Below are 26,953 nucleotides of genomic sequence, written 5' to 3' on the forward strand. Positions count from 1 at the left end.
GTTTACTGCAGAGTTCTATCAGACCTTCAAAGAAGACCTAATTCCAAATCTTCTCAACCTATTCCACTAAATAGAAACAGAAGGTACTCTACCCAATTCATTCTATGAAGCCACAATTACTCTGATACCTAAACCACACAAAGATCCAACAAAGAAAGAGAACTTCAGCCCAATTTCCCTTATGAATATCGATGCAATAATACTCAATAAAATTCTTGCAAACCCAATCCAAAAACACATCAAAATGATCATCCATCATATCCAAGTATGCTTCATCCCAGGGATGCAGGATGGTTTAATATACAGAAATCCATCAACATAATCCATTATATAAACAAACTCAAAGACAAAAGCCATGTGATCATCTCGTTAGATGCTGAGAAAGCATTCGACAAAGTCCAATACCCCTTCATGATAAAAGTTTTGGAAAGATCAGGAATTCAAGGCCCATACCTAAACATAATAAAACCAATCTACAGCAAACCAGTAGACAACATCGAACTAAATGGAAAGAAACTTGAAGCAATCCTGCTAAATCAGGGACTAGACAAGGCTGCCCAAATTGGAAAGGAAGAGGTCAAAATATCACTTTTTGCAGATGATATGATAGTAGATATAAATGACCCCAAAAATTCCACCAAGGAACTCCTAAACCTGATAAACAGCTTCAGTAAAGTAGCTGGATATAAAATTAACTCAAATAAATCAATGGCCTTTCTCTACACAAATGATAATTGGACTGAGAAAAAAATTAGGGAAACAACACCCTTCACAATAGTCACAAATAATATAAAATACATTGGCGTGACTCTAACTAAGGAAGTGAAAGATCTGTATGATAAAAACTTCAAGTCTCTGAAGAGAGAAATTAAAGAAGATCTCAGATAAAGAAAAGATCTCCCATGCTCATGGATTGGCATGATCAATATAGTAAAAATGGCTATCTTGCCAAAAGCAATCTACAAATTCAGTGCAATCCCCATCAAAATTCCAACTCAATTCTTCACTGAGATAGAAAGGGCAATTTGCAAATTCATCTGGAAAAATTAAAAATCTAGGATATCAAAAACTATTCTCAAAAGTAACAGAACCTCTGGTGGAATCACCATGCCTGACCTAAAGTTGTACTACATAGCAATTGTGATAAAAACTGCATGGTACTGGTATAGTGACAGACAAGTAGACCAATGGAATAGAACTGAAGACCCAGAAATGAATCCACACGCCTATGGTCACTTGATCTTTGACAAGGGAGCTAAAACCATCCAGTGGAAAAAAGACAGCATTTTCAACAAACGGTGCTGGCACAACTGGTGGTTATCATGTAGAAGAATGCAAATTGATCCATTCTTATCTCCTTGTACAAAGCTCAAGTTTAAGTGGATCAAAGACCTCCACATAAGACCAGAGACACTGAAATTAATAAAGAAGAAAGTGGAGAAAAGTCTCGAAGATATGGGCACAGGGGAAAAATTCCTAAACAGAACAGCAATGGCTTGTGCTGTAAGATCAAGTATTAACAAATGGGACTTCATAAAATTGCAAAGCTTCTGTAAGGCAAAAGACACTGTCAATAAGACAAAAGGGCCACCAACAGATTGGGAAAATATTTTTACCAATCCTAACTCTGATAGGGGACTAATATCCAATATATACAAAGAGCTCAAGAAGCTGGACTCCAGAAATTCAAATAATCCCATTTAAAAATGAGGTTCAGAGCTAAACAAAGAATTCTCAACTGAGGAATACCGAATGGCTGAGAAGCACTTGAAAAAATGTTCAACATCCTTAATCATCAGGGAAATGCAAATCAAAACAACCTTGAGATTCTACCTCACACCAGTCAGAATGGCTAAGATCAAAAATTCAGATGACAGCAGATGCTGGCGAGGATGTGGAGAAAGAGGAACACTCTTCCACTGCTGGTGGGATTGCAAGCTTTTACAACCACTCTGGAAGTCATTCTGAAGGTTCCTCAGAAAATTGGACATAATACTACCAGAAGATCCAGAAATACCTCTCCTGGACATATACCCAGATGAAATTCCAAGTGGTAATAAGAACACATGCTCCACTATGTTTTTAGCAGCCTTATTTATAATAGTCAGAAGCTGGAAAGAACCCAGATGTCCCTCAGCAGAGGAATGGATACAGAAAATGTGATACATTTACACAGTGGAGTACTACTCAGCTATTAAAAACAATGGATTTACGAAATTCTTGGGCAAATGGATGTATCCAGAGGACACCATCCTTAGTGAGGTAACTCAATCACAAAGGAAGTCATTAGATATGTACTCACTGATAAGTGGATATTAGTTCAGAAACATAGAATACCCAAGATACAATTTGCAAAACATAAGAAAATCAAGAAGAGGGAAGTCCAATGGGTGGATACTTCATTCCTCCTTAGAATAGGGAACAAAATACCCATGAAAGGAGTTACAGAGACAAAGTTTGAAGCTAAGGCGAAAGGATGGACTATCCAGAGACTACCCTACCCAGCGATCCATCCCACAATCAGCCACCAAACCCAGACATTATTGCACATGCCAGAAAGATTTTGCTGAAGGGACCCTGTTATAGCTGTCTCGTATGAGGCTATGCCAGTGCCTGGCAAATACAGAAGTGGATGCTCACAGTCATCTATAAGATGGAACACAGGGCCCCCAATGGAGGAGCTAGAGAAAGCACCCAAGGAGCTGAAGGGGTCTGCAATCCTATAGGTGAAACAACAATATGAACTAACCAGTATCCCCAGAGCTCATGTCTCTAGCTGCATATGTAGCAGAAGATGGTCTAGTCAGCCATTATTGGAGAGAGGCCCTTTGGTATTGCAAACTTTATATGCCTCAGTACAGGGGAACGCCAGGGTCAAGAAGTGGGAGTGGGTGGGTAGGGGAGCAGGGTGGGGGGAAGGTATAGGGAACTTTGGGGATAGCATTTGAAATGTATGTAAAGAAAATATCTAATAAAAATGTAAAAAGAAAAGAAGAGAAGAGACGAGACAAAAGAAAAGGAAAGAAAAGAAAAGAAAAGAAAAGAAAAGAAAAGAAAAGAAAAGAAAAGAAAAGAAAGAAAAGAAAGCTAGATAAACATGGACCCTGCTAGTGGAATCAAGCATGCTACTTTTTAACTTCTTGCCTTGACAATTCTAACTGCTGTTACTTCTGGTTTTTACATTTCCTGCACTGTTGCAGAGAGCTTGAATTCTTGACTCTTGAATTGATCTGAACCAACTTCCTTCACTTTGGCTGGAAGGAACTTTCACAAGAATAACAAAAGATTAAAAGCAGCCTAAGTTGTTTTGTCAAATTGCTAATGCTTTGTCTATTACATTGGAAAGATTAATGGCTGCATGTGGGTGTTTTAGAGCTAATGAGAACAAGAATACATGAAGCCCGAGGTCATTTAACCTTTAGTGAGGAGGCAGGGAAGGTTTCACTTCTTTCCCTTTGGGTCTTTTACCCTGTCAGTACTCTTGCTGCTGGGGAGTCTAGGCTATCCTGGCAGGGCATCATGGGATAGGTGGATGGGTTGAAGAAGAAAGGTGATGGACTAAGGGAAATGAAGTAAATAGCTCTTTGGATCACCCAGCTGCAGAGTCACAATGAGTGTGGCCTTGAGCACAGGAAGCTTCCTGCCCAGATCATGAAGACAGGAAGTGTCCATAAACAACTAGGCAGTATTTTGTCTAAAGCTTTAGGGTCGTCAGCCCATAAACATGAATGAACACATACAAAACCCTAGTTGACCTTTCATGGAGTACTTACTGTATGCCACTTGTAACCTCTTCCCATCCCACACTACGGGACCAATGAGAAGTGACAAACTAGTTAAAGTGATGTTCCCTTGGAAGAATTTACAGTATGAATGCTAAGGAAGTAGTTGTATGAAGATTGTCAACAATTTATACAATTAGAGTAACAGACCTCCCTCAGAATCCCAAAGCTATGCATATCTCAGCCATTCAGTGAAAGACAGGCATCTAGCTCTTCTTTCTAAATCTGGCAAGTAGGAACCTATCATGGATATACTTAGAAACAGTGTAGGGTTGAATTCAACAGCACAAAGGTTTGGGGTCTTGCTGCATTTTAATTGTGACCACTGGAAACTTTACCTAGTTCTACTTTTTAAACATGTGGGGTTATGTAATTGGATGTGGGGTTTGCAAAAAAAAATTGATAATAGTAAACATTTTCTGAATGTACAACAAACACATAATGAGCCCAAGTTTGTGGCCATGCTCGCCCATGCTGTATCATGTGACTTCTGAACACAATAGTATACACTGGACTGTGAATGACACCATGGCACAATCCACCAATGGACGCCACTCCAAACACACTAGCTCAGAATGCAGACCGCTGTCTGAGATGAATTGTAGTGTTTCTATTTTACATACAATGTTTCTGGCTCTTCTGGAAACATGAAGTTTTATTTTGGAAAACTAGGACTTTTAATATTTCCCTAAGCACATAAATATCAAATTAGTATTTCTCTGGAGTATATTGTGTTAGAATATTTGATTTTAAAAATTATTTGAATTGCTGAATTGAAGTTTGTGAATCTTTGTTAGGTGAATTTTTCTTGGGATTAGGATAGAATTTTAATAATTTATAAATTATCCATATACATACTTCTGCCAGTTTTAAAAAATTCACATTTTGTAAAATGTATTCTCAGTACTTGTAATTATAAAAAAATAAAAATACAGGTCAAGTATGAAGGCCTTTGAATACAGTCAATATCTCATAGTATCAAATAGCTAAAGTTTAATTATTAATGCAAAAAAAGCACATTTATATTATTAGTGTACAAATTTGCTTTCATCTTTAATAAAAGATAAAATTATAATCCAAGGAACTATTTCAAAATAAATTTCTTTAGCATTTATTATCAGTATACTTAATTCATATATCTGCTTTTATGCTTAGAGTTCTGGGGTTGCAGCAAACATGTTTCTGTGTGTGAAAAGGGGTCATAAGTGAGTGGGAGAAGTTTGAGAAGCCTCGACCCAGGCTTTCTTTGGGAAGGACATCACTGCCTGGTACTATGGCCAAAAGGTGTTTTTTAAATTTTTAATTAATTAACTATTTAATTATATCCCAAATTCTGCCCCACCCCTGTTGTGTGTAAATTTAAAAAAACACCACACTGGCTCCTTTGCTGGGGACTACCACCCAAGCACCCAGCTTAGCTCAGAGATCAGCTGCCAACAGCCTCATTTCTGATTTACCTGTTCCTCCCGGCTCAACTCTACCTGCTACTGCTACTGCCCTGGGAAAGCCTGGAGCTGCTGTCTGGGCTCCAAGGGCTCCTCCCTCCCAACTAACCTTGCCAACTGCCCCATCTTCTTTTTCTCCTGCCTACCTTATCTCCACAAAGAAAAAACACCAGACTGTTTTATTATTTTAAAACCAGCCAGATAACACAATTGTTGGTCAAAGAATCTCCTACCCTAATCTTATCAGCTAACAGTTAGCTCAACACAACCTCCTCCGAACTGGGGGGGGGGGGGGGGGGGGGGCGGGGGCGCGTCTGTCCTATGTGCCCTGAGGCCTTACTTGATCATTCATGCTGCTCCTTCCAAAGCCTGGCCTAAAATCCCTCTCTTTTTGTGTATCTTGCCTTCCTCCTGGAACCTGGAAGTCCTACCTTTCCCCTTGTGTCCAGTAATTGGCTTCTGCCTTTTTTATAGGCCAAATCAAGATTCAATTTGGGAAACAACACATCTCCTACATATACCAGTGCAGGATTAGCCTCTTCCAAGAGGTGCTTTTTAGAACTGGATCCTTTCGAGAATCAGGATGCTACCTGCCATCCCTTTATAAAAAGACGAGAAAGGGAGTTGGTTCTTTTTCTTTTTTTCTTTTCTTTTTTTTTTTTTGTAGACTCAGTTCTCTCTAATATCTTTGTTAAAAGTTAGGTCATAAGTGTCCTGAAAATCAAAAACATGGATTAACTCAGGTTCCACATTTTAAAGCCAAATAAGTACTTTTGAAATGTAATGACTATGTGTTTTACATTTTGACTGTTAAATTGAATGTTAATGTAAATGTAGTGTCTTCTCAACTAGACTCAATGACCTAAAGCATGGAGGATCGCAAGTTCAAAGACTGCCTGAGGACTGAGTGGATTCAAGGCCATCCTGGGAAACTTAGGAAGAGTCTGTCTATTCTGTTTTAGAGGACTTCTGTTTAAACCCTGGATTTTTTTTTTTCTTTTGTAGACCTGGCTGGCCTCTTGAACTCAGAGATCTGCCTGTTTCTGCCTCACAAGTGCCATAATTAAAGGCATGTGCCACCACTGCCCAGCTGGCAAACTCCAGAATCTAAAAAAAAAAAAAAAAAAAAAAAAAACAAACAAACAAAAAAAACAAAACCCCACACAAAGACAAAACAAACAAATAAACAACCCTACCCTTTTGATAGTAGTCTTTTGCATAACTTCTCAGGAAAACTGTCCAGAAAATAAACAACTTTAGAAACTTTGCTCCTTTTTACTTTCCTCTGGAGAAATACAGTCTTGTTTCAACCAAAGACCGTGTATAAAGGTGAGTTCTAGCAAACATACTAACTTATGTGATTTTCAAAAGGCATAAGAGATGATGTGCCTAGTCAGTTGTAGTTAGTGGTTGAATCCTGTAGGAATTACTGCGAATCTTTTCAAACCTAGTCAACCAACTCATACACGATGGGAATTTCCTTCAAATGGTTCCTGTATCCTCTTCAGTCTCTACATCCAGTGCCCTCTGTTCACGGGATGCTGATAATAATCATTTACTCTGAATCTGAGATGGTCTTCTTGGAAAACTAGAAATCAAGTCTCCATTAATGTCCCAGTTCTGTTTCTGCCACACTATTGGAAAAAGCCCTTTATGTTATTTTTCACAAAAAGGTAGGATCAATTCACATAAATGTGGAGGCTTCATCAGCTTATCCTAATAAGTTCTGGTATTCAGACTCATGATAAAACAGCCCTTCACTTGGGCTGCATTCTTAGTCAACATTGTCAAGGAGCTGGCTGGAAGGGGCACTGCTAGACTCTAACTTTTCTATCCAGTCAGTAAATGTTCCAGTGTTTGCTGTGTTCCAGCCAGACAACACAAAGAGCAACTTGTATCCCTAAGAAACTTAGGCATTAAAATCTAAATGATGGGGACAGATGAGAAACAACACACATAAAGAAGACAGAATAGTTTAAATGGTGAAAATTGTCAAGGTAGAAAGTCAGAGGGGAGAAAGGGGGAGGGGGAGAGGGAGAGGGAGAGAAGAGAGAGACAGAAAGTTAAGATATTGTGGAATTATTAGGTAGAAGATTGACTTGTCAACCAGACGAGAGGGCAGAGCATTCTGATGTGGGGAAGACGCCCAGAGGCTAAGGCATCATGCTTGGCCAGCAATATGGTGGAGACACAGGCATCAGCTGCCTGGCATCTAGGCTGAAGAATCTGGGATGGAAGGAAGGCAGTCGTGTGGAATGGGGGTCGGGTTGGGGAGGGTTTCTCCTGAGTAAGGTGCATTCTTTGCCTATCACTGGGCTGATTTTCCCTACTAGCAATAAGTTCTCTGGACTTTTATGTAGCAGTGTCTTCAGTGCCTGTGTGACATCTCACCTCTGCTTTTCAGAACTCTGTGGAGTTTGCTCCACTTGTTCTGGAATTGGCTCTGTGGAGAAGCTGAAGACAAACTCATTACATGTCCATTCTAGATGGCTTGATTCTGGTGCCTATCTGCATGGACAGACAACATTTAAGTTCAGGGACCTGCCTCTTGAGTGTTCATTATTTTTCCCCAGGACAGATGTCTTAAAACTGATTCAGCCTTTTTTTTCATTGCTAGATATTTTTCTATGTCTTCTTCTGTTCTCTTCTGAAAATCTGCTATGTTTATGCAGGACTAGAAATCTCTGTGTTCCAAGCTGTTTTCTAGTTGCTGGGATCTATGGGGTTTGCTCTGGTTTCCTTGCAGTAGATATGTGGTTAAGATAATTCTGTTTCTGGCAGTGTGTATTCTGTCACTGACATTTCTAATTTATTATTTATTTTTTCCTATTAATCTTTTTAAATGCCGCCATTATTACCTATAGTGTAATTTTATAGGTCCTGGATTTCTTTCTTTCTTTCTTTCTTTCTTTCTTTCTTTCTTTCTTTCTTTCTTTCTTTCTTTCTTTCTTTTTAATGCCATCCTTTCTGATTACATCTTTGAGGTAGTTTTCACTGATTTTGTGTGCTCTTTCATTCTCTTTAGAGAGTTAATCTCTCTTTTAGATTTTTCTTTCTTTCAGAATAGAACCTTAACTGTACTTTTCATCCTTTGTTCCTTCATGTGATGACAGTCTTCTATAGCTTTACTTATACTTATACTTACATGTGAGTGTATCTGTATGTATAGTAATTTGTGTCTCTGCCCCCATCCTTAGCTACAAACCTGTAGCCAGCTCATTGTGTTATGTCTAATGCTGGAATAATTCTTATCCATCCATTAGTCATCAAAAGAGTTCAACAGCTAATTTATTGGACATCTAGTAAGTGCCAAGTTAAAAACCATTGTCTCTGTAGAGTTCCCACTGTGATGGAGGGAGACAGGAAGTAAATGATGTGTATATGCAGAGTCACTGAAAGGATGGGAAAGGCAGGGTGCTGATGAGAGATTCTGAGGGAAAGGGGTTTCTTCCTCAGTGACTGCAGACTCATGTTTGGATTTGTGTGGTTCTGTGAAATCACAACTGTCTTGCTTTCCTTCTGAGTGGGAGGGCAGGACTCAGTTCTGTGCACATGGCATTTAGCATTGCCCTTCACCGGCATCACAAAGAACAAACTAATACTTAATTTCCTCATTTTGATAGTCCGATTAAAGATGACTGATCCTCATTTTGGTATGTAAGGGAATGAAATGTGAATTTTATGATTAAGTTTGTGCTTATGGATGACCACTTCCTTTGTTAGAGTCTTATGAAACAAAAATGTAGACATCTGTGCATAAGCCCGCTTGTCTATATGACACAGTAAACAACACAGTAGGCACTTACCTAAGTGTTTGCAATGTTTTAAAACTTACTTTGACTACTTTTCAACCCTGGAATGTGCAGGGTTTTTTTTTTTTTTCTTCTTCTTCTTCTTAATATTTTGATTCAATGCACAGATCTCAAAGGCTTCCCATCCCTTACAAATTTTTTTCTTTTTCTTTTTCTGCTCACTGTAGAAAACTGTGAAGTATTGCATGGTGGGGCTGCAGACTCTGGATTGCCCTAGATTCTGGCAATTCAGAACGAAGGTCCAACAGTAACCTTAACTTTGCCTTCTGGAAGGGTTACAGCAGCCTTTTGTTATGTGATCATATCACCCAGAAAAGCTAAATTCTGCACCGCCAAGCTGTCACTCCACCTACAAAACCCTCTTTGAAATCAATGGGGCTCTGAGCACCAAGGAGCCAGGCACAATGTAGGAGAATTGGGCTCCATGCACTCACAACTACAAACCGACACACAACATTAACAGCATTTATTAACTGCTAGGAAAGGCTTAAAAGGCCACAGCTTAGCTACCTGACGGTGGCTTCCGAAGGAGCTATACAGAAGAAAGGAGTGTAGGCTCTCCCATTTATGTAAGTTACATCCTGTGTCATGTCACTAACTCATACAGTTGTTGGATAAAAGTTTACATTGTTCAGGAAAGGTAACATTGTGAAAATGACAAACATAGGATTTCTCCATGTTTTATGCAATTAAAATGTTAACCTTGACATTATACTAATTCTTCAGTTTTCTTTATATGTCCTTCAGTTTGCAAACCTGAGGAACTTTTTTTTTTTTTCTTCCTGGCATGTGTGAAATATCTACAGTGAGGCACCCTCTTTCCTGTCTGTGACAGCTTTATGAGTAGTCACTGGGACTTGGCTATCCCAGACAGTGGCATTAGCTTCTGCTTGAGATTTCCTTCAGTATCTGTATTCCTCACTTTTCCCATTAACTTTTCTCCCAAGATAGATCATGCTCCATGCTACTGGGTGATTTGTTTGATGGAAAGGAGAATGATAGAGAAGGCTGGCCCTTCTAACACCCAACTGGAAAGTAGAATCTCTTGTGGCATCTCTTCATTCATAGAAGGTTCCTGATTTCTCCTTGGAGAAGCTTGTCTGTACCACCTGGGACTCCTGATTTCCCCCAATGCACTTGTCTTTGTATTTCTCTCTGTACTCTGTGCCCTGCCACTTTGCTCTTACTTTTAAGCAGGGCATTCTTATTTTTGTCTACACAAGAGAAACACCATAACAGAAGGTGGTTGACATAGAAAGTGCCTTTAAGGACTGGTTGTGTTGCACTAACATCCTCTCAGAAAACTTTCAACAGGCAGTGAGCTGGTAGGTACAGAGCCCTGAGAGATGTGCCCCATCCCTAAATATCCATTTGATGACACGTTAACAATTGTTTGTGTTTATTCTAGTTCCTATTCCTGCTCCTACCTCCAAATCTTTTTTGGTAAGGCAACAGTGGACGTGGCTATGGGCATTTATCTGTGAGTACACTGCGGATGTATTTAGTTCCATTTTAGTAGGATACCTTTAAGTTGGTGTTGGATATCTTGGTAAAGGAAAGCATTGTGCAAAGTTTCTCCTACACATCTGTGATGTGTACAAGCATTCCCAAGGTGGCACTTTCACTGGAGGATGATGGGTAATGGAGGCAGCACTTGAAATGTGCAAGCCCATAAACTATTGTGCATAAAGTTATTCTGTCCCTTACAACTCTAGCCCCTAGCATGATACTAGGGATTAAGTAGCAGATTAATCAGCATAGAAGGATCCTTCAAAAATATCTATACGCACTGATATTATATAATTTTAGTTATCTAAAGAGGCATTGGAAAGGCAGTAACCAAAACTACAGGCAATATTGAAGAGTATGGGAGATTATGTTGGTAGATCTTGTGATGTTTCTGGATCTTTCAACTTTTAAACTTGTTTTGCTCTAATTTTCCTTAGCTCTACAAATACCTAATACCTAATCTTGAGAGATTCTTAAGTCATATAAACTTCTATTACTTTAACTCTAAACCTGCCCATACAGAAAGGATATAATTTACTTAATTAAACAATTTAATTGGGACTGGAGAGATGGCTCAGCAGTTAACAGCACCAACTGCTCTTCTGAAAGTCGTGAGTTCAAATCCCAGCAACCACATGATGGCTCACAACCATCTGTAATGAGATCTGATGCCCTCTTCTGGTATGTCTGAGGACAGCTACAGTGTACTTACATATAATAAGTACATAAAAAAATAAATTAAAAATAAATAAAAAACAATTTAATTTACTTGACAAAAAATATTTTAAAGGTGATTGACTACTACGTCTCTTTTTATGTATGAACTAGTAACAGCAAAGGCTTATACACTTATTTCTTCTTGAGTATACCCACTGTACAGCCAGTGGTCTTGTGTTAGCCTTAATACAAAGGTCATAGAGAGGGCAAGCCCAGTTTGGACTCTAACCTTCAGTTATTTCAGGTCTTTAGGAGCTTGTTTTCCACATAATTTTCCAGAACTTGACTCTATTTTTCCATCCTTCTGTGTTTTTGGGAAATGGTCTGGGATTTAGTACCATCATGGATTCTGCATAATGGTGATCACACGTACCAATCCATCCTCACCAAACTCTCTTACCTTCTTGGTGAGGTCAGTGGTCTCTTTTCTTGAGACCTTCTTCTGCACCCCTAATGGCACCAATAGCAATGACTTTTGTCTATTGCTTATGGATGTGAGTTGCTTTTCTCAAGAATCACTGCCAACATGGTAGCAATACCATGGTGCCATAGAGTCTTCCTATGGATTACCTTAAGTGAATTTAGGAACTGCAGAAATCAGTTCTTCTGAGTGCATTTTACAACTCCAACTGATATCTGTGGGTCATCAATTGGTCAACCTATTGTACATCTGGACATCCTCAAATATCTCATTAATGAATCATTTTTTGCTAACTTGCTTCTAACAGATCCCTTCAAAATGCCTCAAAAAATAACCAAAACTATATAAGACAATTAACATTGAACAAGGAAATAAAGGAAAAACACTTAATTCAACTTGAATGGAAATAGCAAATAAACAAGGGCCACATGGCATGGAAACTAGAAGCTATCAACTCCAATTTAATAGAAGTTTCCCAGTTCAAGAATCAACATGGACAATGAAGCTTCATGCATGCTAGTAGCATATATAAACAGCATGCCTTTCTGTTATGCATTGAGATGTGAGCTTTTAGCTATTCCTGTTGCCACAGTTCCCTGCTATGGTAGACACTCATCGCTCTGTAATCACAATCCCAAATGAACTACTACTGTTCACTGCCTTAGACTCATCAGTAATAGGTGCTTTGATACACAAACAAGACTTTATTTTCAACAATGCTAAGTGGTTACTTACTAACTGGAAGTTCTGATTCATTTAATGTGCTCTTTGTTTGTGACCTTGGTTTCTGTTTGTTAGAAGCATGAGAATTTCAAATATCCTTTACATTTCTAAGATTTAAGGGACTGAATTCACAAGTGTAGCATTTGTCTCTAATATTATGTAACTATAGAGAAAAAATAAATTAAAAATTATAGTAAGGGTTATTCTCTAGAGAAAGGAAATTAGGTCTGTTCTTCTAGTGTAGTTAATGAATTTACTGTTCTATTCCAAAGGAAAAAAATCTTTGGAAGCTTTCTAAGAGCATATTTAGCTCATTTCATTTTTTTCTTTTACAAATATCCAGTGGAAATCACGTATATGAGAATGCAAGGCATCAGGCTTCAAGTGTTCTTAGCACACTGAAGACCATTAGTGAAGACCTGTTTATAACCCTACATTTTCAGTAAAGTGTAACACCACCAATTTATGGCATGCATTTCTCTTTAGATTGCACTTGCATGTGTGTCTTATCACCAGAATTGCACAGGGAAGAGGGGGGTATTATAGGCATCTCCACATGTAAATATGACAACTGAAAATCTCAAAAATTCAATCTCGAGCACTATAGCTATTAATAGAAAGCTAAAGCATCTAGGGATATCCAGACACTTGCTTCATAGCAGTTAAAGCCCCATAGTGTGGCATAAACACATTTGAGCAGTCTGATTTGTCCTGCCCTCTTGTTAATGAAGCCCAATACAGAGGACTGTTTTGAGTTTCTTCTTCCACACTATGAGCTAAACACAACAGAAACACATTTTAATTAAATGCATTTTGATTTGGAGACAATCCATTTGGTCAGCCCTCAGGGTCATGTTTTTATGGCTTACCTAACCACTGCAGCTTTTCCCTCTTCTCTGCACCTCCTTCTCCTCCTCCAAACCCAAGCCCATGAAACCTAAACCCCATCTATGTCTCTTCTGCCTGGCTATTGGCTGTTGGCATTTGTATTAATCAATCAGAAATAATTTAGGAGCAGGGTCACTAGTTATTGGCTGTGGGCATCTGTTATTTATCAATCTTAAATAATCTAGGAGCAGAGTCACGAGTCTACTTGCAGAGTACAGGTCTTGGGGGCCCACACTTAGCATTACAATACAGAGTAAAGGACCAACCTCAACAATGTTGATTTATAAGATTTCTTTGTATGTTAAAGGCACATTCTAGTCTGCCATTTATGTTGAAACTATTTTATTTTGTTATTTATCTTTTAATTTTTTTTTTTAAAAAATGAAGATATGCTTACATTCCAAACCTTTGAAGATTTTTAACAAGGGTTCATTCTCTTTGCTTCTAGTTTTTGAAATGCTTAGCCACATTTGAGAATAGATAAATATCACTAAAGGGTTTTGTATGACATAAAGAGTGAGTTGCATGAATTAATCTAATTACTTATTTGGGATAAAGTGAATTGAAACAAAAGAAGAATAGGGTTGAATACAACAATTTTAGTAATTTTAAAAGGTAAATAGCTTCATCCTGTTCAAAAGAGAACAAAAATCATCGTCAGCACTAGGTTTGCTGACAGGAGACAGGTTTCCACGCAGACATTTTGTTGGGAGCTGGGTCTGCCAGAGGAATACTTTCCTGCAATTTAACAATACCTTGCAAGGTCAGAGAAATACTCAAGGAACCAGCTTGCCTTCCTACTTGGACACCCCAATGGATTTAACAAAATATATGCCCAGTTTTATTTCTATCAGTTCCCAACCTTTGTCCTGTGTCAGCCCTACTCATCCTCCAAGCTGCTGAGCTGCCTGCCTCCAACTGTGATAAATGCCAAGCCACCTTGTGGGCAGAATGCTCGCTCATTCAGCCTCCAGGTGAACCTGCGTTTCCCTGATTTGCAGATTGCCTTTGTACCTGAGGTAAACTGCTTTTGCTTTGATCTCAGCCTTGGTTATGGTTTTCCTGGTTCACAGAAATAAGAAAGACCTGAGTCAGGTGCTGTGTGAGTTACATTTCTTCAGTTCTTTTTTTCTGGGAAGTATTGGAGAAGAACTTCTCTAGAATTAATTTAGCTCCTCTCTTCCTTTCTTACAAACAGATCCCGTATCTACAGTTTGAAGAGACCAAGTCATGCTGTGTGTGTTTTGAGATACCTTGCATGTCACAGTCAGTCTATGGGGTTTGTGCCCGTGCTGACCAAGGAAGGAGAGTCAGTCTTTCCAGGACATCATTCCACCCTGTTAAACCTATAAGATCAATTCCCTTTGCACCTTCCAACAGCTGCAGGGATGAAGTATTATAAAAAGACACAGGAAGAACAATGGTAAGCTGTGAATGATGGGTGTTTCTATCCACCCTTATACATTAGCCAGTGGAACAATAGCAATGCAAAGGTGATTGTTGGAGCTATGTCTCTATAGTACCAACCACTAGTCTTATAAGCAGGGTGCAAGAGTAGTGGTTGTTTAATGTGACCAAACCAACAATCACAGATTTATTTAGAAACTTGTAAAACAGCTTTCATCTTGAAACAACTGCTACAAAACTCTGAATGGGTCTCAGAAATTAACCTATTAATGTACCATCCAGCTCAAGTTTTGCTAGACAGAGCATGTAGCCAGATAGAACTCATATGTAGTCCTCTAGGTTTCAGTTAGCGTTACCTTGTAGTTACTGCATGTCTCCTAGGTATGCAGTTCTGCAATTACTTAATGCAGTCTTGGCTGAAAAAGGCTCTGACAAGTGCTCACGCTAAAAAAGAAGGACACAGGGACTCACATCCCTTACGGAAAATGTCATTCAGATTTGACTCTAGTTTATTGATTCTCATTGTTTCTTTCACGTTAAGGCAGCTGGCACTTATGGAAAGTCTGTGTGTCTTGTGCTGGACCAATCACTGTGGCACTCCCAAAGAGTGATACAACATGTTATTTGTCTTCAAAAGGCTTATAATTTCACTGAGGATCAGCAAACAATCAAGCATGAAGCTGTGTCAACATGGGATGCACACAGATGTAGCTATATATGCACACACACACACATATATGTATATATGTATAACCCATATATAAATAGACAGGGAACTAATAAAAATGACATTTATGATAAAGGTACACCTGAATAAACCCTCTGTTAAATAGAAAAGGCAACAGACCTAAATTACTGAATAGCACAGCTCAGCCTGGCCTACCACAACCTCAAAAGATTAACATTCGCTTACTGTTGGGGAAGATCATTGAACATGGGGCCTATTTAGCAATGAAGCATTAAATAGCTCATATAAGTTATTGAAAAGCCTCCACCTTCCACCATCTCTGGCTGGCTGGTTGCTGAAACTCTCTGTTGCTGCCTAGCATTGAAAGAGGGTATGATATCGTATATTGACAGCTTGAGGAAAATGTTAAGATTCAAAATCTGAAGCCTGGCTTCTGAATATTTGCTGCTTTTGTACCATTATAAAAATCAAATACCATAATTCAAACCATTGTAAATCAGGAATGGTTTGTATTAAATTCAGTACAAATACGGGTTACCCAGAATATCTTCTTTCCAGTCTTCTAATATTCCAATGACAGTGTTGCTCAACAATTTTGATTTTGGGACAAAAATCTATAAAGGGACAAAGATGGGGAAAATAAATGCCACTTGAAGGCTCCATAGTCTAGTCTATTCTCCCGTTTTTGGTCTTTGCTGCCTGCTCTCAGAAGACATATGCTCTGGGGTTTGTGACAATCTTTGGGTTACTCCAGTTCAGAGTGTCATAACTTTTGAATTTGCACAAGGAAATGGGGTCTACAATCAAGAAAATGGGAAATTTTTAGAACAGGGAAGAAGATAGTTTCTGAAAATTCTGAAAAAATTAACTGTATGCACAGGCAAAACATCTGGATGGTCTCTGGTGTGACTGACATCATAGAAGAGACAATTGTGGAGGTCTGGGAATCAGGAAAGCAAAACTACTCTCTACAGCATTTCATCAAAATACAAAGGGTGCACAGTTTCCCTGTGAAATTAAAGACAGTACCACAGATGGGTATTGTACTGCACACTTTCTATCCCAGCACCCAGGAGGCAGAGGCGGGCAGGTCTCAGGAAGTTCAAGGCCAGCCTGGTCTACATATTGAGTTTCAGAAGAGCCAAAGCTGCATAGCGACACCTTGACTTAAACAAAACAAAAACAAACACAAATCAACACAACCACAAACCCCCAACAAACAAAACTAAAACCAAACCAAAACCAAAATACCCAAACTAAAATGTAAACCAAGCAACCAACCAATAAAACAAACAAACAAACAAACAAACAAACAAACACGAAAAATAGTACTCCAAGAAAAATGACCTTTGGTGGCATAAGCCTTCTGGGGCCTTTCAAGAAGACAGTGAATAAATATGAAGTCACCAGGTGGCCTTAACTCAACACTTGATGGTCTCATTAGGAAATAAAATATGGACAGACAAGGCAGAAAAGTGGTCACCCACAACCCAAAAGAAGCCCAGAATACGTTCTTCCCGCATGTTCTCTCAGAACCAACTCTGCTAACACCTCGACCTCGGAGTTTTGCCTTCCACCCTGTGGGAGAATAATTTCTCTGGTTTTAGACACCCAGTCAGAAATGCTTCGGTACAGCTGCCCTAGCAAACTTAGGCAGAGGTGAAGTGAGGACTGAGGGTGATGGCTGTCCCCAGCCTTAGCATTCAGCCACAGGTACAGGGCCTTGGTTGTTAGTTCTCCCAATATGGCAGCGTCTTTATGAGATGCTTAGCATTTGGAGACACTTTCCAAAATCCCTGGTTCTCCTCTCCAGGATTCCACTACCTCTCTGATCTTTAGCCACCGTGGTATATCCCCTATTAGTGGGTACATTTACTCTGCCCACTTAACTGAATTCTGGTCACGGCGTTATTTGTCGTTGTTTAATTCACTGTTTAGTTGTGCCATGGAGACACTTTAAAGTTTTATAGCCTGTGTTTCTTATGACATTTTGATGAAGGATAGCATTGCGCGCTGGCCTTTAAGAATATTATTAGTGCCCGAGCTGCTCATTACGGAGCAGTTGCAGGTCTGGTTTTCACCAGTGTGGTTGGCCTTTAGGCAGGGATGCTAGACTTGGCTGCATAGTCAGAAGCAGGCCAGCTCTGAAGGACTGCTGCAAAGCAGGCCGTGGTTGCTAGGGAGGCTTTGTCTCCTGGCTGGCAGGATAAAAGGCCCCAGCTGTCTGGCAGCAAAAAGAATGCCCAGAAGGAAGCTGCCTGCAGCAAGTGAGATCCTGCTAAGTTAATCAAGCTTGCTGCCCTGTCTCCCTTGCTGAGAAATTTCTAAGTTTCTCCTGCCACAGTGGCCTAGCCAACAGCAGAGGAGCTGAGTGAGGACCTACAGACAGGTATGTGCAAACTCAGGACAATGGAACCTCAGCAAGGCTTGGCTTTATGCAACTGCCAGCTCGTGTAGTCAATTCCCAAGACTTTTAGAGTTCAGTTTTCAATGATGCATGAAGCCCATACCAAACTTGAAAAATTCTAGCCCCTCATTATCTATTTAGTGCTAGTTCTCTGCTGGACCCCAGCTGGGAAACTGACATATTTCTACTTGTTGTTTGTATGTCTCAGAGTCTTCACATGATATCAAATGCTGTGGACACACATCAGGGATTGGTGTCTATTAATTTTTTTTCGTTCTCTCTCTAAGCAGATCCAAGTGGATCTCTATCAACAAATTAGTTGACAAGGTGTGCTAGTTATTTAAGAAGGAGGAGAAATGTGGAAGATTTACGTTGAAGATGAGCATATCACTCCCTGGAAGGCCATCTCAGAAAAGCCAGTGAGGAGACTAGGCAGGATCTCACTCACGTGGCCAAGAAGCATCATGGGGGACTGCCTCAGACCTAAAGCGCTTACTAGAAATTCCTGTTAGTGTGTATACTTTTACAAGTCTGGACTTACCAAGGCAGGTGTGACTGCCACCCTTGCCTCTTAGACTACTCTGCGACTCTGTGTGCTCAAGCAACAACAACTGGTTTTCTTAATTTCTGATTTGAGTAACAGTGAGCGAGTAGCTCAGTTTAAAGCCAAGCCATACAGTTGTTTCCCCAAGTTTACTGTAAGTTGAAAATATTTTTAAATCTCTATTTCATCTACCTAACTTACTCAACAGCACAAGTTGGCTATGCAGCAGCTGCAAAGAGTGGGATGTTCATCATTGTGAGAGTGAAACAGTCTAGGAGCTGCAGGTACCTCTACCTGCCTAGTATGTCTGGACAGGATTGGCTGTGGTCACTAGTGCTGGCTGTGGCATCTCCCTGGTGATGGATGATTTAGTTGGATGGGTATTTTAATTTAGGTGGATCATTCGTCACTTTTCTATTGCTGTGAAGAGATATCATGATCAGGGAAACATAAAAGAAAGCATCGTTGGTGGCTCATGGTTCTAGAGTCCATGACTATAATGTTGGAGAGTCTGGTAGTAGGAAGGTAGGCATGGCTCTGGAGCAGTAGCTGAGAGCTTACATCTGATTCACAGGCAAGAGCTAACTGGAAATGGTGTGGGGTTTTGAAATCTCAAAGCCCACCTCAGAGTGACATGCCTCCTCCATCACAGCCATTCTAAACAGTTCCAGCAACTGAGGGTCAAGTATTTGAATAGACGAGAGTATGGGGACTATTCTCATTCAAAGCGTCATGTTGGATGTAATCTCCATGGTGATGGCTGTGGCTCCTTAGGAATGGTTGGGGGCTTACTTGACAAAGCGTCTGCCTTTCTTGGAGTATGCTGGAGTCAGTCAGGAAAAGTGTTCTTTGTGTCTGTGAGTGTGTGTGTGTGTGTGTGTGTGTGTGTGTGTGTGAGAGAGAGAGAGAGAGAGAGAGAGAGAGAGAGAGAATCTACTATGAAAATATAATTAACCACCAGTACTAAAGAATGCACTTTAAATAAGACTTCTATCATAGATTTTATGCTAATTACTAACATTTCTTCTTAATTCATATTCAACTTAACTCTTTCATAGGCAAAACAGACTTAGGCTTTCTTTCAGATATATTTTATAATCAAGGTTTCCAAGGCTGTAATTATTGTTTGTTCTTGTACTCTTAGGTTTCAGAGCATGTTAGGATTAAATTCCCAATGGTTAAGTTAATTAATTAATTCACTAGCTCATTCATTCATTCATTCATTCAGTTATTAATTATCTCATTCAGTTTTTGGCAGAGATGGAGCAGACAATGAAGAAATAACAAAAGCAGGCATAGAACATCTTCTCTCAGAGCTCTGAGTAGATGGGGAGGAGGAACATGAGCTCCATTGTCATCCATGCAGACTCAAAGTATCTGGAGTGGCCCTGGCACTAGAGTGAGACTCTGTGGCGAGGAGGATGTAGACTCCAAACAGGAGGAACAGGCTTTGCAAACACCGTGCAGTGGGAACTTCTGAGAAGCTGTGGAGGAGGCCTAGAGGGATGCTTACAGACTGGAGCTGGAAAATCAGAATATTCACTCTAAGACGATAACTGTATTTGCATTTTAAGGAATAGATTGTATTGGGGAGAGGAAGAAGATTGAAGATGGTGGCTTACTTAGACGCTCTAAGTAGAAAATGTGTGTCTTATGAATACATTTTAAAACTAAGTCGTGGTATCTTGCTTTCAAGGAACACTTTAAAGTTGTTAGTTAAAGTAGAGGATATAGTTATTAATTCTAGAGTTCTCATAATTCATGAAGATCAAAGAGCTTTATGTTTTTCTTGTGCTTCATAAATATTAAAGGTTAAACAAACAGCTTTAATCTATGTGATAAAACTGGTCTCCATTACTGAACAGAAAATTGTGAGCAAAAATTTTAACTTCCTTAAGCCTGTGTTGTCGTGTTTTCATTAAGCTATTTTAGCAAACTTCTGTATACGAAGTGGGCTTCCACTGAGATGAGAAGGGGTATTAATGTTGTCATCTTCTAGTTAATCCCAATAAAGTGTGAAGGGCTAACGTCAGTAAGGTGCAATTCTGGAAAACAGGGACCAGGATTCCTTTTTATAACTTTTAATGCACTCCAGTGCCCAGAAATATTGTTAATAGAGAAGGAAGTTTAGTTAATTCACAGAGGTTTCTTTTTTGAAAAATATGTTCGATAATGTGTTACAAAGAAGTGTTAAGTCAATGAATTTAGATAACTTAGCATGGAGATATTAGAGACCATTGTAAAGAGAATTCAGTTTTTTTTTCTCACGCACATCATGAGAAAACAGAGTTTCATTCTGTAGTAAATAAAAAGAAAGTGTGTTACTTGGAGTAAAATGGATGGAACTGGTGATCATCATGTTAAATGAAACAAGCCGGACTCTCAAAGCTCCACATTTCCACCCATTTCACACAGACAAGAATGGCTGATTTTCTCCCACGCGTGGAAGGGGTCAAGACAGAAGAGGGACGTAATGTGGTTTCACTTTCCTTTCCTTATCTGAACTAACTCTGTTTAAAGTAAATTCTTTTTGATACATGTTTACCAAGCACACTTATTCCCCATATTCACAGACGGGGGCCTTTTTGAGATTCATCCAATCAAGCTCAAGCAATACTGAGTTTCTCTATGTTGCCCTGTACCTTGCTCTGCAGACCAGGCTGGCCTAGGACTTAGAGATCCACCTGCTTCTACCTCCCAAGTGCTGGGGTTAAAGGTGTCACCATCCCTGCCCGAGTCACACGCTTCTTCATGTACCTGTATTATTTACATATTTTTTCTTGCCACTGTCTCTTAAACAACACAGTGCAACAACTCTGCATACATGAGTTAGACAGCAGCAGCAGTCACCCTGGAATAGTTTAAAATTGTGTGTGAGAAATGTACAAATCATTTTACGTGTGGCATGGACAGATATAAAATTTTGCATGGACCTATGGGTTTTGCTCTTTACTAATGAGCAACTTTGCTATTATTAGGAGAAATTATATTCACTGTATCTTGTTAACAATTTGGCTTGAAAAGCCTACTTTTACCAATTTCGCTAGCAATATTGGTTCAGAGTAAAAATCAAGGCAGATAATGGCTTTGTGATTATGGGTGTCCGGAGGGACACTTGGTTTTTCAAAGGCCATGATCCCAATTCCTGTCTAAACACACGCACTGTTTTATTCCTCTTACCAATCTACTTAGCCTGTGCTAGTTTTACATATTCAGTAAATTCTATTAGAAAATGTCTTCCAGTTTCAATACCCATATTTAGCTTATCATTTGTTTATGCTTCTCCCTTTTCTTTCCAAATCCTTTGTTCCATTCTTTTACAGGCCAAGCTGGTCATTCCTTTGATACCTTCCTTCTCACTCGGGCTGTGGTCTCTGCCTTTCCTGCTTTTCATAGTTTCCCAGGGGCAGTACAATTCCTCCTACTCCACAGAATTGTGGTGAAAGGGCCACAGCCATTTGTTGTAGAGAAAAATAATCAGGATTGTAAGAAGAAACTGTAACAAATATCTGGTTTTCAGTTGGGAATGTTAATTCATCTTTGAGATGCTTCTGAAATAACCCCACATTCTGATTTTCATAAATAATTAACCCAAGTTCTTGGCCCACTCAACTCTCCCTCATTACCACGGTCACATCCATGGCCCACTGGGCCTTCAAAGGAAGAGGGCCCATTTACCTCAGCTAAGGGCAGCGGGCAGAACCCTGAAACCCAGAACAGGAGGCAGAAGAGGGAAGGGAAGCTAAAGAAAATGCTGGATAACAAAAAAAGTGAAGAAAGAAACCAAATTCAAGGGACGTAGCCAACAGGCCCCAGGTGGCCTTATTATATGAATAGACTGCAGATAACTACATCTTTGTACCACAGCGCTTCATAAATTTTGTCATCTAGTTATGCTTGTCAGAAAAGCACACTGACCTCACTTCCTCCATTAACAAGCTTGCCCCATTTTGAGGGGAGATTCTTTATGAACACAGGGCCCAGGAGCATAAACAGCTTGTCAGCCTTGTAACTCTGGGAGGAACGCACTTCATGCCAAGCAGGAGGACAACACCTTCGAAGACAGCTGACCAATGAAGGCTAAGGATGAGAGGCCCTGGCACAGTAGCAAGTGAGCAGAGGCAGTCACAACCCCTAGGCTTGTGACGTGGTTCAAAGCCAAGTGAAACTATTCACTAAGAAAGGTGGCAGAGGATGCTTGCTTTGCACACAGTGGTCAGGGTTCTTTTTATTTTCCTGAATGCTTCCTTCTATAGGAAGACAGAAGCCACCAGATCATATGACTAAGTTTGCAAATATTATACAAATTCAGTTCATTTGTGTATAGCCACCTTGAGGGGTGTGTGTGTGTGTGTGTGTGTGTGTTTGTTTATTTATTTATTTATTTATTTATTTATTTATTTATTTATTTATTTATTTATGAGGACTACCACAAAGCTCCATACATCCCTAATATGCAAACCCGCCTCTCTTGGTTTAGCCTAGACGAAGATAATAGCTTGATACTGCCAGTGTCCTGCTATGGATTGAGTGGTCAGAAATTGCCTCCCATTTCTGACACTGAGTTCTTTGCTGTGGTCTCCAGTATAGCCATGAAAGAGAATCTTGACTCTATAAAGCCAAGAAAAACTCCCCATGGTCAACTTATGCACAAGGCGAGCACCATAAAGCGGCACTTGCTGACTGGCTTCTGTTTTAGTGTCTCAAGACAAACTGCGTGAAATTACACAGAGAAACAAAGCACCCGGAATGCCAAGGAGGCCTTATCTCTTATTCCTAAGGTGTTTCCTCTTGCTCCCCAGCCAGCTGCTTTCCAGTCCTGTAGATTTACACTTTCTCAGTGGATACAAAGGTGGGCCAAGCATAGGCTCTTTAGTGCATCCCTTGAACAGATAATGAAAACGGCTCATGGCCTGCACGCCCTTTCTTGTAATGATGGCTTGGAAGCCTTTCTGCAGTGTATGCTGTAATCAGAGCTCGTGAACAGGCAATGGATTCATCAAAATTCATTGGATGCATTTTGGGGTATGTGGAGGTGGGAGGCAGGTGGGAAGGTGGGCTCAGTGTTCACCTTCGCTTTTCTGGGTTTCACTGAGCCCAGCCCGGATAGAAGGTGTGTGGAGGGTCATCAGTTATTTCCAGTTGCTATTTTGGTCGGCCACATAAAAAATATCCCTGACAATCCTGAATTGCATGTATAAACCATTTTATGGCGGTTGGTCCTCTTGCTGTTCTATCCTCTCTCAGCTTTTTTTTCCCCTTCTGAGTACCCCATATTTCCTCCCCTCTGCTATATCCAACATAAACATTTATCTTCTTGGACCATGTATTCAAAAAAAAAAAGGTAAAGGGAATAGTAAAAATACAGAGTCAAATGTGAGTGGCAGCCCCATAATTCTTTATGAAGTAGCAGGTAAGATTGATTGTCAAGGGTCAAAAGGCTAGGTCAAACTCCACTCATTCGTCAGCTGAATGTCATTTTTGTTTTCCCTGTCACCAGATAGCTTTAAAAAAATTGCAACTCCTTCCTCATTATCTGGGACTTGGCTCCTTTTCTGCCATCCGGTATTAATGAAACCGTGCTTCAAGCCTGGCCCTCATCTTCTGAGGTTCTTCTTCATGGACTGCCTTTCTTTCCTGAACACCACAGAGAAAGCACCATTTCAAAGGCCATTTTCTCCCGCAGCCACACTGGAAAATTGCCACTACAGTGAGGATGATTTGAAAACGCACGTGAGGTATGAACGTTTTGGATGAGCAAAAATGCAATTAAGTCACAGCAGGTACGAAGCTCACTTGCCAGTGTAATTGGATAGTGGCAAGATCTTTGCATCTCATAAAGGAAAAACAGAATGAGGTATATAATAATATCTGGAAGCCATTGAAAATAGTGTGTCATAAAGAAAAAAATCCACTCTGTAATTACACAGTGGATCACAACAACATAAAGCAAAACCTAAAACAAAGTATTGGCCTTGTTGGGTATCAGCATGACACTCATGGTGGGTCAAATCTAGGTCAACACTATCAAATAATTTCACCTCTAAAAGCATCATTTAATTAGTTCATATTTCATTATATTAACCTTGGTTTTGTTTTTAATTTATTGGTCATTTGTTTGTTTGAGATAGGGTCTTTCTCTGTAGCCCTGGATATCCTAGGTCTCACTATGTAGACCAGTTTGTCTTTGAACTCACAGAGATCTGATGGCTTCTGCCTCCTGAATACTGGAATTAAAGTCAAGTACTACTAGGCCTGGCTTATTTTACAGCAAAAGAGAATGATAATTAACTATGTGCTAATTAGTTTCTGACGTTTTTGATCATAGATCTGCCAAGTGCTGTAAGTTATAAGTGAACAGGGGCAACACAAAATATAGATTTATATCTACAGTTAGAGAGCACCAAAAATTTAAACAAGAGTGATCAGTTTCTTATTTTATAGCTCTGTGCTGTTTTCTTCTCTATCCTATTTCTCTAAATACTGTTAGAACAGAGAAATGACCCAAAGCACATTCATAAGTCTGTATCATTGGTGACATTATTTGGATGAATCATGTAATCCTTCGGTGTATTCGCGCTTTCATTAGACCATCTCTACATTTTAGTTGGCAACTATATGATGTGCTGAAGTCTGTAAGGGCCAGCGAACACAAATTATAGTCATTAAAGGAGAGAGAATGTCTGAGACTGCATAGAGTCCAAGCTGCAATGATTTGTAAAATCAACTTATAAATTCCTTCGATGGAAAAAAATAATCATGATATAAGAAGCAACATCCTTTTATAAAATTAGAGACTTATTTCAACTTACTAAAAATTGATAATTACATTTGAGTGTAACATGACTTGATTTTGTAAAACAGTTTGTCTTAAAAAAAAAAAATACCACAATTCAGCCCAGGATAGTGGTCATGTCTTTAATCCCAGCAGTGGGAGGCAGAGGCAGGTGGATCTCTGTGACATTGAGGCCAACATCCTCAACATAGCATGTTCCAGGGCTAGACAGAGAAATACTGTCTCAACAAAACAAACAAAACAAAACACCACGCATTCAAATATTTACTAGGTTCACCTTGAGGCCTTTGAGTAAAGGAGACATGGTATAGCCATACTGAGACCAGAAGCTCAGAGGACAATTTCCCACAGAGACTGGCTTCGTGTGCAAACTTACCCCAGAAGCCTGAAGGTTTTAACTTTGTCAGGGAGCTACTCCAGGTAAGAGAGAAGTTGCATTCTGAGGGTGGAAGGGTCACCCTGGGGACAAGCATTGTGAAGAGGTAATATAGGTAGCTCTCCAGTGAGGAGAGGGACATCTATAAACAAAGAGGTTGACCCAACTAACATGAAGGGGATTTGAAGTGCTGAAAACCTGTGTAAGGCAAAGAAAAGCCATGTTGAACTTTTTGAAGAATTACACTAAGACTCCTTTACTAACCGTGAATGCTGTGGATGGATTATTTGCATCAGCCTTTCCAAGACTCAGGAAACATCTTGGAAGAGGGGTTGGAAAGAATGTAAGAGTGGACAGGTATCAAAGAGAGCTGTGAAATGCTGACTTCCAGACATGGCATGGCTGCTGCACACATCAATGCATAGCATTAGTGGTTCCCTGCACAAGGTCAAGTCAGTCAAAATTCCAGCATGGATGGGGAAGGAGGCTGAAGGCCCTACTCCTGATGGAGGAGTTATTGACACTTGATAGCTGTTGACAGGGAGATTTATTCTCCTTTTGGGACATGGATGCTGGTCATGTCTTAGAGTTTGGCCACATACTCAAGGAGGACATGAAATTGGGACATATGGTGGGGGCACTAGGGATGGTGGGGAGGAGGTAGTGATAGATGGATATGATCAAAATTTCATTATATAAATGTATAAAGCTTTCAAGCAATAAATACAAAATTAAAAAAATATTTTAAAAGATATACTTTTAAAGTTGTATTTTTTTCTGACTTGTAATTCTGTTTTATTTCCTAATTTCTGATAAGAAGCAATGGCTTTCCATACTGTTGCCCTGAGTTTTATGCCTAGTCTTTATAAGCATCACTGGGACATCCTGGGGATGGGGCCTGAGCTCAAGTTCAAACCTGCACCATAGCTCGCACTGCTGTTAGCAAATGGTAAAGGAAGTGTCCAGATAGATGACTAACAAGCCTCGTGGGGATTGTTTCAACCAAAGGCAACAGTGGAAGGAACCATCTATCACTCCAGGTAACCTGGACTCCATTCTGTGAGGCAAAGCTTATTTGTTCCAATGGACCCTGGAAACCAGGTTCGAAGTGTAAATTCAGATTCCCAACAAGAGCTGCTAAACACTGACGGTATACATTCTCTTTTAAACAGATGTCTTAAGTCGCCAGTATGGAAAGTAGACTAGAAGAGCTGCTGTACCCTTGATGCAGGCTCTGTTCTAGCTGAAAATCATCTGCTCACTATCTTGGCACCAAGTCAACTTGTCAGTTTATAATCAGAGGAAATATTTTTCTTGTGGCATGTGTACTGGCATTTATCCAAGTTTTCCAGATTTTATAGATGTTTAATCATGTTTTGTTTTATCTACAAGTAGAACTTATTTTCTGAAAATTACTAACTGCAATCTCTCACAGATA

General features: G+C 39.7%; 1 protein-coding gene and 1 long non-coding RNA gene across 3 annotated transcripts in view; one reads left to right on the forward strand and one right to left on the reverse strand.

The window, feature by feature from the left end:
- Window positions 1–26,953, reverse strand: part of Pou6f2 (POU domain, class 6, transcription factor 2) — a gene marked incomplete at its 5' end in the record, with an annotated part of 257,085 nt that overhangs the window by 138,719 nt on the left and 91,413 nt on the right.
- Gm31832 lies at window positions 17,620–20,679 on the forward strand. 2 transcript variants are annotated; one of them, XR_001780865.2, is made up of 3 exons: window positions 17,620–17,781; window positions 18,090–18,497; window positions 19,592–20,679. It is a non-coding gene; the product is annotated as a predicted gene, 31832 (long non-coding RNA). The 2 variants fall into 2 exon arrangements; XR_001780866.2 differs by lacking the exon at window positions 18,090–18,497.

This window comes from Mus musculus, chromosome 13 (assembly GCF_000001635.26).
Source record: "Mus musculus strain C57BL/6J chromosome 13, GRCm38.p6 C57BL/6J".
NCBI lineage: Eukaryota > Metazoa > Chordata > Mammalia > Rodentia > Muridae > Mus > Mus musculus.